The sequence below is a fragment of the Amblyraja radiata genome, unplaced genomic scaffold (assembly GCF_010909765.2).
Source record: "Amblyraja radiata isolate CabotCenter1 unplaced genomic scaffold, sAmbRad1.1.pri scaffold_893_ctg1, whole genome shotgun sequence".
NCBI lineage: Eukaryota > Metazoa > Chordata > Chondrichthyes > Rajiformes > Rajidae > Amblyraja > Amblyraja radiata.
The window spans coordinates 10,851-23,771 of NW_022630893.1; the positions used below are offsets into that span (position 1 = coordinate 10,851).

Below are 12,921 nucleotides of genomic sequence, written 5' to 3' on the forward strand. Positions count from 1 at the left end.
TGTCCAGCCTGACTTACCTCCTCTGGCAGCTTGTTCCATTTCCCCACGACCTTCTGTGTGGAAATATTGTTCCCCAGGTTCCGATTAAATCTTGCACCTCTCACCACAAACCTGTGTCCTCTAGTTCTCGACTCCACTACTCCGGGTAAAGACTGTGCATTCACCCTATCCATTCACCTCTTGATCCCATGAACTTCAGCCTCCGGCGCTCCAATTAATTACTGCAGGACGTCAGCAGTTTCAGCGAATGGGAATGCGTTTTGAACCAGGAAGTGGAGGTTAAAATGGCTGCGAAAGACCAGGTCGAGAGTTGGACCGAGGAGGCAGTTTGTCCCATCTGCCTGGATTTCTTCACCGATCCGGTGTCACTGGAGTGTGGGCACTACTTCTGCCGCTCCTGTATCACACAGAGTTGGGACAGGGAGGGGAGAAACTCCTGCCCGGAATGTAGAGAGGAGTTTACAGACCGCACCCTCAGGGTGAGTCGGGCCTTGGCGAGACTGTCTGAGAAAGCTCGAACTGAGCCTGAATCGGACAGAGAAGGAAAGTAAACTTCAGTGCGAGGAACATCAGGAAGAACTGAAGCTGTTTTGTGAAACTGACAAGAAGCTGATCTGTGTGTTTTGTGCAGCTGGGCGAGAACACAAGTCTCACAGCTTCACGCTGATAGCAGAAGCTGCAGAAACCTACAAGGTAAAAATCGACGTTTGATCGCATCATTGTTTAATTCCATCTTTATTATCTAACACTTATATTCTTTGATTTTCAATCACAATCCCAGGATCAGGTGAAATCTTCCATCCAGTCACTCACAAATGAGAAATCAGGGATCCAGCAAATGGAGCAGGAACAGAAACAGAAGATTTCTGGAGTTCTGGTGAGGCTTTTAAGTTTCGATTTCCTGATCTTGCGTAGATTTGATCCCTGTGCTGCGTGTAATAATAGGGCAGCGCAGTGACACAAGTAGTGCTGCTGTTTCCTAGTTCTGGTGAGCAGGTTCGATCCTGACCTCGGGTGCTGCCCGTGTGGTTCATGCCTTCTCCCTGTGACCGCGTCGGATTCCTTCCACGTCCCCAATACACGCTGGTTCAATGGTCAATCGGTGACTGTTATAATCCCTGGGAAAGTGGTGGTGGATGGATAAATGGGCATGAATGGGAACGTGGAAAGGAATAGGCAGCAGGGAATTGTATTGGGGTAGAGGATTGATGGGTTATAACATTACCCTCACGACATTTCAGAAACATAGAAAATAGGTGCAGGAGTAGGCTATTTGGCCCTTCGAACCTGCACCGCCATTCAATATGATCATGGTTGATCATCCAACTCGGTATCCCTTACCTGCCTTCTCTCCATACCCCCTGATCCCTCTAGCCACAAGGGCCACATCTAACTCCCTCTTAAATATAGCCAATGAACTGGCCTCAACTTCCTTCTGTGGCAGAGAGTTCCAGAGATTCACCACTCTCTGTGTGAAAAACGTTTTTCTCATCTCGGTCCTAAAGGATTTCCCCCTTATCCTTAAGCTGTGACCCCTTGTCCTGGACCCCCCCAACATCGGGAACAATCTTCCTGCATCTAGCCTGTAAAACCCCTTAAGAATTTTGTAAGTTTCAATAAATTCCCCCTCAATCTTTCAATTGCGAGTATAAGCAGAGTCTACCCAGCCTTTCCTCATATGAAAGTCCTGACATCCCAGTATTCAGTCTGGTGAACCTTCTCTGCACTCACTCTATGGCAATAATGTACTTCCTCAGATTTGGAGACCAAAACTGTACGCAATACTCTAGGTGTGGTCTCACCAAGACCCTGTACAACTGCAGTAGAACCTCCCTGCTCCTATACTCAAATCCTTTTGCTATGAATGTTAATGTGAGATATATTGTTTGTGCTCACAATCACTACTCAGAGACTAAATCGTGGAAACAAGAAATGCTTTATTTGCGAGTCTGCAGAATCGGGTGCCTCTCCAAGTTGAGACACACCGAGCAAAGGAAAAACGTCTATTTTTATACAATTCAGTATACAGCCTTTATTGATCGGACGCCTCCCCTTCTGACCCCTTCCAATCAGGGTACCGAGGTTCACAATCTTCCAACCCTCCCCTCCGTGCGTCATCAATCATTCCCTCTCCTCCCACATCATACATCGCATGTACATTTAAATTAGGTTCTTTGTCTTGAGGGGCGTAACGTTAATATTCATTTAACTTATTAAGCATGCGCAGTATCTGTGCCCTAACCTAATTAATTGCCTTTGACCTAAAGAATAGCTTCTGTGTTGTCAGCTACATTCCTTACCTTATCTTGTTATTCTACAATGTTATCAACAGCTCTGAAGGTCTGACTGTTTGTTGGAATCACAAGTTTGGTGATTCCAGCTACTCGGCCCATCACAATGATGGTGGTTTAATCATCTTATCCCTCACAATCCTCCCTTTTTCTTTTGCTACGCATCCTGTATTAAACCCCATTCCTAGACTTCCTGCTGTTCCAAAGCTAATAACATTCTTCTTATATCTCTTTCCTCTGGGTCCTCTCTCGGCCTCATTATCATTATCTTCTGGACGCCCCCTTTCTCCCCCATGGGGACTACAACTGCCTGCATTTGGCTTATACTTCTAGTTATAAGAACCCTGAGACATGGTATACAACAGGGAATAATGATCAATGCAGCTAATGCCCATAAAATCACCAGTCCCACCGCTTTCCACCAGGCTCCTCCTAAGATGTAATCCCACCATCCTGCTCCCATGATTGTGTTCCATCTCTGTACCGGGACATGTGCTATTTTTCTGATTCCTTCTGATATATCCATTACTGCTTGCCCGTTGTCATCTATGTTTAGGCAGCAATTAGAGAGGTTGAATTTTCCGCATACTCCTCCCTCTTCGGCTAGTAAATAGTCTAAGGCCAAACGGTTTTGGTATATCGCTGTTCTCATCTGTGTCTGCTGCTTTGCCAACATCTCTAGTGCAGACGCAGTCTGGTTAGTAATTACTTCCAGCACTGCCTGTAGTCTTATGATCCGATTTAACATATACACTGGGGTCCGGTAGCCCCAGGATCCGTCCTGTGCCCAAGTGGCTGGTCCATAATATGAGATGATTCTTGCAGGTGGCCACTCATCATTTTCCGATGTCCATTCCTCTCTTCGTTCGGTGTAGATCGTCAAAGATGGGTGTGCCTAGCGACCGCCCCTCCTCAGTGGTCAACAGAAAAAACCCTGGTTGTATCAGTCCAATTAAACAAGTCCCACATCCATTTTTCTGGCAATACCGAGTATGCCTTGTGTCCGCATATCCATAGCAGTCCTTCAGGGGCAGGTCCACTAGAGGTAACATTGTCCCATATGTCCTGCAACACTGGGATTCCCTGGTAAGGGTTGTTCCCGGTGCAATTCCATAATCCAGTCGATTCGCTTCCATCAGTCTTCATCCAGATAGTACAGTTTCCTTCATCCTTTACAGTGGGATACCATTGAGGTTCCTCTGGCCACCACACTCGGGATTGATTTGGCCACTGGGTGATGATGCGCTGGCAGGGGCTGCTGCCTACTAGGATGGCATCCTTTGCCCAGGGCTTGGCGATACACTCAGTTCCAACCGGGGTGTGTGTCAGGACCCATTCCTGGGGACTTCGATCTCTTCCCACCGTCAAATTCCACTTTATCAGGTCCCATACCTCAATGATAGATCCTCTCCATGGCCAGCGTGAGCTCATCAGCGGTCCTCCACAAACCCAACAGTTAGTCACATTCAGGGTTCTGGCTATCCGGAGGGCCAAGTCCACAAACAGGTTTCTCCCCACTTCGGGGATCTCAATCTGTTGCTTTATTTCATCATACATAGTCTGGTGCAGTTGAGACTGGGAAGGTGGGGGAGGTTTGTTGACTACTGCTTCTGCTAACTTCCCTATCACTACCTCCTTAATTCTGTCTAATGTTTCATCCCTGGCTCGGGAAGGGATGTCGAACTGTCCTCCCTTGGTCATGCAGACCCATTTCTCCCCTTTTGGGCAGGTAATGTGCCCAACACTTCCTACATGTCCCTTATTTTCTACTACATAATACCCCCTCCCTCCGTCCTGACAAACAGCTCTAGTCCTTAGGTCGTAGCAAACATCACTTACATGGGAATGATAGGTAAATGCTCTGGTTGTTCGCCCTCCATATCTGATAGGATGGTAGCACTTATCACAGTTATTAACACTTCTTATAATGGTTACATACATAGTTAGTAATACTGCAACTGCTCCTTTCATGCTGTTAGTTTCATACACTTATTTCTTACTGAAAGTTAATGCCAGGGGCTTATTCCCTGGTTTTACCGTCCACTGATCGTCTTTCTCAGGAACTGACGTCTGGTCAACGGGTCCTTTAACCCAGGTCGCATGTGTCCACCCTTTTTCTTTTGTTCGTACTGCTGTCTCCGTTGTCAGCAATGCCAGGTATGGGCCAGTCCACCGGGGCTGCAGTTTCTCCTCCTTCCAACTTTTAATCAGTACCCAGTCACCGGCCTTTATAACGTGTATTGGAAAGTCGAGTGGTGGACTTTGTGCCAACAGTCCTTTTATTTTTAATTCTGCAAGGGAACGAGACACTGCCAGTAAATAGTTCCTCAGGAACACATCGCTGCCTTCGAAGGTCGGCGTGCCCTCTACCTTTCCAAGATAGGGCAGCCCAAACAACATTTCGTAGGGAGACACCGCAATATCTTTACGGGGTGCCGTTCGTATTCTTAATAATGCAATCGGTAAACACTTAGTCCAGGGTAGTCTGGTTTCCTCCATTAACTTAGTTATCTGTGTTTTAAGGGTTGCATTCATCCTTTCCACTCGCCCAGAACTCTGGGGGTGCCACGGTGTATGCAATTTCCAATTTATTCCCAAGGTACTGCAAACCAACAGGTGAACCTTAGAGGCAAAATGTGTTCCTCGGTCGGAATCTATGGATTCGATGACCCCGTATCAGGGAATGATTTGTTCTAATAATATCCGGGTTACTGCCTGAGTGGTGGCATTTATCGTGGGAAATGCTTCCACCCACCTGGTGAAATGGTCTACAACTACTAGGAGGTATTTCCACCTTTGTATTCTTGGAAGTTCTGTAAAATCTACCTGTATTCTCTGGAAGGGTCTTATAGCCAATTGTTGTCCTCCACCAGGGACAGCTCTCATTACCTTCTTGTTAACCCTCTGACATAACACACAACCGGAGACTGTCTGCTTAGCCAAAGTATAGATACCTCGGCAAGCGTAGGTCCGTAGTAGTGTGTCACACAGGGCCTGCACTCCCCAATGTGACTGGGAGTGCAGTTGTGTCATCAAATCCCGAGTTAATCCTTTGGTTAACATTTGTTTCCCATCCGGCGTCCACCACCTCCCGTCAGTGGAACGCCGAGCCCCTAACTCATTCATTTTATCCTCCTCCTCCTGTGAGAATACAGGTATCTTTCCTACTCCTTCCCTTAATGGTATTAAAGACAACATCCTCACTGTTCCTTCTGTCGCTGCCTTTTTGGCGGCTCCGTCTGCCGCTTCATTTCCCCTTGCTTCTAATGAGTTCCCCTTTTGGTGTCCCGCCACATGGACCACCGCTATCCTTTCTGGCAAATGTAATGCTTCCAGCACCTTCTCAATTAATTGCTCATGTGCCAACTCCTTTCCTCTTGCTGTAATCATCCCCCTTTCTTTCCATATTCTCCCAAACGTGTGCACTACTCCAAATGCATATTTGGAGTCGGTGTACACCGTTCCTTCCTTCCCCTCCAACAATTCTAACGCCCGTATTAAGGCATACAATTCACATGACTGAGCCGACCAACTACCTGGCAACCTGCCCGCCTCCACTCCTTCAAATCCTTCTCCTCCTATTATGGCATACCCACTATATCTTTTTCCATTTATACAGCGGGAAGAACCGTCTATAAACCACCTTTCTCGCTCTACCAGAGGCTGCTCCTCCAAATCCTCCCTGCTCTTGGTCTGTAGTTCTATAACTTCGCTACAGTAGTGTTCTGGTCTCTGCCCATCCTGCTCGTCGTCCGCCGAGTATAAAAACTGGGAAGGGTTTAAATTCTTATCGGTCAGAATGGTCAAATCGTCTTTTTCCATAAGTATCACTTCGTACTTTAGGATCCTGGAGTCAGTCAACCACCGGTTGGACTTCTGAGTTAGTATTGTCCGGACCGTGTGGAGAGTAGATACTACCAGGTCACCTCCAAATGTCAATTTTCTACTTTCTTCCACTAATATTGCTGTTGCTGCGACCGCTTGAATACATACAGGCCACCCTCGTGATACCGGATCCAAGAGTTTAGAAAGGAATGCGACTGGCTGTCGCTTCCCTCCTCTCTTTTGTGTCAGTACCCCGAATGCAATTCCATTCTCCGCATTAACAAAGAGATGGAATGGTTGATCAATGGACGGGAGGGTCAGTACTGGTGCGGTGATCAGGCTATTCTTTATTTCTCCAAATCTCTGTTCGTCCTCAGAATCCCATTGTACTTTATCAGTCTCCTCACACAATTTATCATACAAGAACTTGACTTGTCGGGTGTAATTGTCTATCCATAATCTACAGTATCCAATTAACCACAGAAACTTCCTGATTTCTTTTTTGTTCCTTGGCATCGGCAGCCCGGTGATCCCAGCTATTCTTTCAGGTTTATTCTCCTTTTCCCGTCACTAATCAGGTGTCCTAGATATTTAACCTCCTGTTCCACAAATTGTAGTTTATTTTTGGACACTCTCAATCCCTTTTCCCCTAAAAAGTTTAAGAGGGTTATGGTTGCATCCCTTACTGGCACTTCTTCTCCGCCTGAGAGTAACAAATCATCTACGTACTGCAATAATTGTGTCCCATAGGTCCTGGGAACATCCTCTAATACTTGTTCTAATATTTGCCCGAACAGGTTCGGGGATTCAGTAAATCCCTGAGGGAGCACAGTCCATCGATACTGTTGCTTCCTCAGTGTGTCTGGGTTTTCCCACTCGAATGCAAAAAGGTCTCTACTTTCCTCAGCCAGGGGGCAGCTCCAAAAGGCGTCTTTCAGATCTACCACACTGAACCACCTGTGGTTAGGGTGTATACGTCCCATTATGGTATAAGGATTTGGGACTACCAGGTGTCGAGCCCTAACTACCCTATTCAATTCTCTTAGGTCCTGGACCAGTCGGAACGTTCCATCAGTCTTTCTTACAGGGAGTATTGGCGTGTTGTAGGGGGACATACAACTCTCCAATACTCCATCCTTCAGTAAGTTTTCTATAATTGGCTGCAGCCCTTTCCTTCCTTCCATTGAAATCGGATACTGTCTTACTTGCACTACTTCACTTCCTTCTCGCAAGGCTATCCTCAGAGGTGGTATTCTTAGCCCTCCCCTATTTCCCTCTCTTGCCCACACCTGTGAGACTATTCTTTCTTCATCTTCGGTCGTCAATTTATATAGTTGTACTATAATCTGTCCACCTACGGGAGCTGTGCCCATTCCTAATTGAACTTGTAAGTCCCTTCCCATCAGATTTATTCCTGCCTGGGGCACCAGGATTAAGTCTTCCATGGCCTCTCGATTTTCATATCTTACCATTACTCCTTCTATCTCGGGAGCTTTCATTACCTTTCCCCCTACTCCAGAGATTTTGACTTGCTTTTCCCCTAATCCCATTCCCTCCGGTATCCTGGTTACACTTGATCTTTCCGCCCCTGAGTCTACCATAAATACCGTGTCTTCTCCTTGGGGACCTAATTTTAAGTTTACCAAGGGTTCCCGTGTACGTCCTACAAACCCCAAGGAGGGGAACCCCTGACCCCTCTATTCCTCCATCAGTGTGTATGATTGTACTTCATGCCTTATCTTTGGACATTCTCTTTTAAAGTGTCCTTCTTTGTGACAATGATAACACCGGGATGGCCCGGTGCGCCATCCCCCTGATCCTTGTTCTTTATTTCCCGGGGGACCCCAACCTTGGTCCCTCCATTCACCCCTTCCTCTTCCTCGTCCTCTACCTCTACCTCGTTCTTGGTCACCATAAGTGCCCAGCCTTCTGTCACCTTTGTTGTTCTTTTCTACTACCTGCTGCACTGCTTGTAACATCATTTTTGCTTTTCCTTTCTGTTGTTCCTCATCTCGTCGTACGTATACCTTCTGAGCATCTGTTTTTAGTGGGTACATCCCATTGTAGGGTATCCAACACTGGGCGTAATCTATTTCTATCTGATTTATCGGTTCTTTCTCATTTACGAATATTTTCAAGGCCTGTTTTACCCAATCCTCATTGGATCCCAACCTTGGCCACCACACTGAACTCCCTTTTATGGGTTCCTTTGGCCATTCAAAGTAACAATACTTTATCATGACTTTCTTACTTTTACCCTGAGTCCCCCCCCTCACCCCATCCGTGCAACATCCGCCCCAATGGACTATTAGGCGGAATGTGCGGCTCTTCACCAGTTTGAGCCTTTTTCCCCGGGCCCTTACTTTGCCCGTTCCGGTTACCCATCCCTGTCAGACCTTTTCCCGTCCAACAGAACCCAATCGCCCGAGTAATACTTAATAGTCAATATTCTTACCCGAGTCCTGTGCACAGAAATTGCTCGATTGCTTTCACCGGATTCCCTCTTGTTTCCAGAGTCTCTTGTCCGAATATCACTCGCTCAAACCACTGACGGCAAGCAAGGAGATCAGAGACTGCTGAATCAGCAGGGTGCACCTTCCCTTCCTTTCGTGCCTCCGTCAAGTGGCCGGAGTGGCGATCGCGGACGAGCCCCCAACTTGTGAGATATATTGTTTGTGCTCACAATCACTACTCAGAGACTAAATCGTGGAAACAAGAAATGCTTTATTTGCGAGTCTGCAGAATCGGGTGCCTCTCCAAGTTGAGACACACCGAGCAAAGGAAAAACGTCTATTTTTATACAATTCAGTATACAGCCTTTATTGATCGGACGCCTCCCCTTCTGACCCCTTCCAATCAGGGTACCGAGGTTCACAATCTTCCAACCCTCTCCTCCGTGCGTCATCAATCATTCCCTCTCCTCCCACATCATACATCGCATGTACATTTAAATTAGGTTCTTTGTCATGAGGGGCGTAAAGTTAATATTCATTTAACTGATTAAGCATGCGCAGTATCTGTGCCCTAACCTAATTAATTGCCTTTGACCTAAAGAATAGCTTCTGCGTTGTCAGCTACATTCCTTACCTCATCTTGTTATGGGACAATGTTATCAACAGCTCTGAAGGTCTGACTGTTTGTTCGAATCACAAGGTTGGTTTTTCCAGTTACTCGGCCCATCACAAGGTCGGTGACTACAACCGTTCGGCCCCTCACAATGGTGGTTTAATCATCTTATCCCTCACAAAAGGAACAGGCAGCAGGGAATTGTATTGGGGGTAGAGGATTGATGGGTTATAACATTACCCTCACGACATTTCGTGAAGTCTGAAGAAGGGTCTCAAGCATCACCCGCTGAGTTCCTCCAGCATTTTTGTCTACATTAGACAAACTATTGAAATGCCAAAGCAAATAAAACATGCACAGGCCAAATGTCACCGTTAAAGTCGTGAGGAAACACAACCAGTGACATTATATATTAATCTTCACCTTTTATTTCATAGGAACAGTCACACAACCTTCAGTCCAAGATTGCATCCCAGTATGCTGAACTGCACCAGATTCTCACTGAGAAAGAGCAGCGCACACTGGCAGATATCCGGGAGGGAGAGAGGAAGATTCTAAATACAATGGAGACAAATCTTGGAAACATTCAAGAGAATTTAGAATCCATTCAGGGGGAACTCTTAAAGTTGCAGCTACAGATGGATCAAAAAGACAGTGTGGTGTTTCTGAAGGTGAGGGGTTACACTACAGTTTGGTGAAGTGAAAGTGCAGTCACAAAATGGTGGGTGACATTTCAGAAATAAATGCTGCATTTACCAGTAATTGATAACTGGGTAAATGTTCACTCTATTCCAGCTGTTGTTGTTCCTAAACTAATTGGCCTCCCGTATAATCTATGGGATCTCAGGAATGCCTGGCCGGAATGTAGAGAGGTGTTTGTATTCTGTAGCGTTTGGAACAACGACGGGTGATCCTATATCTGATCCCAAGGACCACGAATGGACAGAGGGCAGTAAATCTCTGGGATTCTCCAACCAAGAGACTCTGAGAGGGGTCACAGCTTAAGGATAAGGGGGAAATCCTTTAAAACTGAGATGAGAAAAACTTTTGCTGTGGAACTCTCTGCCACAGAGGGTAGTTGAGGCCACACAGTTCATTGGCTATATTTAAGAGGGAGTTAGATGTGGCCCTTGTGGCTAAAGGGATCAGAGGGTATGGAGAGAAGGCAGGTATGGGATACTGAGTTGGATGATCAGCCATGATCATATTGAATGGCGGTGCAGGCTCGAAGGGCCGAATGGCCTACTCCTGCATCTAATTTCTATGTTTCTATGTAAGACGTATTTAAACCAGAGGCAGATACATTTTTGAAAATTCGGGGGATTGTAATTGAAGGGAATGGGGCAAAGAGGAGGAGTTCAGTCCTGGGCTAGATCAGCCATGACCACATTGTGGGGATTAACATTGAAATCTAAAATGTGGCGCACACATCATCTATATCCAGTTCCCATCAGCAGTGGGTGGTCACCTTGAGGGAATTTACTCTCAAGGGGTCTGAAGAAGGGTTTCGGCCCGAAACGTCGCCTATTTCCTTCGCTCCATAGATGCTGCTGCACCCGCTGAGTTTCCCCAGCAATTTTGTGTACCTTGGGAATTTACTCTGTTTGTTTTGTCCATCTTGTTTCACCATAGAATGACATCCCATTCTACATCATAGACAGGCCATTTGGCCCATCCTATCCAGTCAAGATTTCTGCTCCACTCATCATCCCTCCAATCTATTCTCCACACCCGGTAACTATATCCCAAATTCCATGAGCCCTAATGTGTTTACCCCACTGTTAATCCTGGCTAAACTGGACCAGCCAGGACTTCAAAATGGGGTTAAGTTTCAGGGTTTGCTGGGAGATTTAGTCAAATTGGAATTGCTCTCTGGGACTGGCTGCGAGAGATGCCAGGAAGTCTGGAACTTTGATACAATTTGCAAGCAAAGAATGGGAAGCCTTGCAAATCCTGTCAATCTGGTTCTAAATGCATAGAATGGATTGGATGGCTGCTAACCAGACATATACCTTGTAAGTAGCTTGTAAATAATGTTGCAGAGTCTGACTCTGCTAAGTGTTGATTGGATGGGGTGTTGAGCCTTGTCTGAGAGTTCTGTTCATCAGGGTAAATGTATCCAAGTTGACTTCATCTTGAAGTCGGATGTGAATACTATGTATTGAATTGTTGTATCATTGGGTTAGGGAAATGCCTGTTATGTATGGGGTTAATCGATATTTGTAATTGGGTGATTAAGAGACAAACCCTGTGTGGTTCGGCCCCTCGAGTTTGCGGGGCATATAAAAGTCCCTGGTCACGAGGCTCAGGGCCGATCTTCGTGAAGAGCGCTCAGGACCACGTACCCTTCTGGAGTGCCTCTGTCTGTGCGAGGCCTAGAGGGCTTGAACAGATAGACGCAGGGATCGAACCCACGGTGGGATAGGTACAGTGTGTGATCTGTGACTCGCTTTTGGTAGAATACAATTAATTGATTCAAGTGCTTGATTCAGTGCGTTTACTGAAACTAGACTGGGGGGAAGCTTAGAACCGAGCAATTATCACCGCTTGCATTTAAATTTATCTCAGCTGTTGGCTTCAGTCCCTCCAATGCAAATGAGGTCCATGTTCTCATGACTGCATTCCTTTAGGTATTTATTGAAGACCACGTTACATTTCAGCTTTGATTATTGGTCTCCCCGTCGATTTGAGATATTATTTCATCCCCACACATTTAAATCCACCGATAATATTAAATTCCCTCTCATCATTCCTGAAAACTTCTACAGATGAAATCCCAAGACCTACCCAGTCTTTTCATTAAGTTCCATCCTCTCAGTTGTGGCGTAATTCTCATGAACATTCCTTGTGCTTTCCCCCATCGTTCTACACCTCTGCGACAATATCCGCTTTCTCTCTGCATGTCAGTGGTGATAAGAGTTGGGAAATGGGAATTATCAGAGGGTTGTAGAAATTTGGTGAAATTCCCGCTGTCGGGATGAGGACGGTCCATCTCAGTCCATTGAGATTTGTGTTTTATTTCTTTCAGGAGGAAGCTGGTCGCAAGCGAAGGTAGGACATTATCTTGACGGAAACAGTGTAAGTGTTTTGTGGAACACCTTAACACATTTCTAATGCTCAGTTTATAAACAGCTGTTCATTATTTGCAGGGTTAGTGATGAAGCCAAACCACTGTCGGTGGTAGATGAAGCCTTGCCGATTGAAAAGTTTCATTGCCCTGTTTCGTTCAACACGGTATTCAAAGAAACATCTGATGACTTCAAACGAGGTAAAGCTTGTACCTTCACCATTATTCTTGTTTCTGATATCTTTAAGCAATACCTAGATGCAAACATTAATGGACTTTTGGACTGAAGGGAAATTGGATCTACCACTAAACCCATCAGCTGGGAAGCATCACAGAGTTAGAGGTTCACACTCTCCTGCTTTGGGTGAAATACTGTGGCTATTCACCCTATCTGTGCACCTTATATAGATCTTATACACAGCTATAAAAACACCCGGACGGGCTCCAAAGACAAATGTTCCTGCCTGTACAACGTCTCCTTATAACCCAGCCCTTCAGACCTGATGAAATTATCGTAAATACTTTTGCACCCTCTCTAATTTACTAACAACCATATTGTGTCAAATTTAATATCCTGACCTATGAAAGCATGAGTGACAAACACATTCTTCACCACACTGCCTGTCACTGTTTCATCTTCCATGGCACTGTGTACCTGCAGCCCGAGATCTC

General features: G+C 45.9%; 1 long non-coding RNA gene across 1 annotated transcript; it reads left to right on the forward strand.

Annotated features, from left to right (window-relative positions):
- Positions 1–640: 640 nt before the first annotated feature.
- LOC116970449 lies at positions 641–9,669 on the forward strand. Its single transcript, XR_004411146.1, has 3 exons — positions 641–693; positions 782–877; positions 9,620–9,669. It is a non-coding gene; the product is annotated as an uncharacterized LOC116970449 (long non-coding RNA).
- Positions 9,670–12,921: the final 3,252 nt, after the last annotated feature.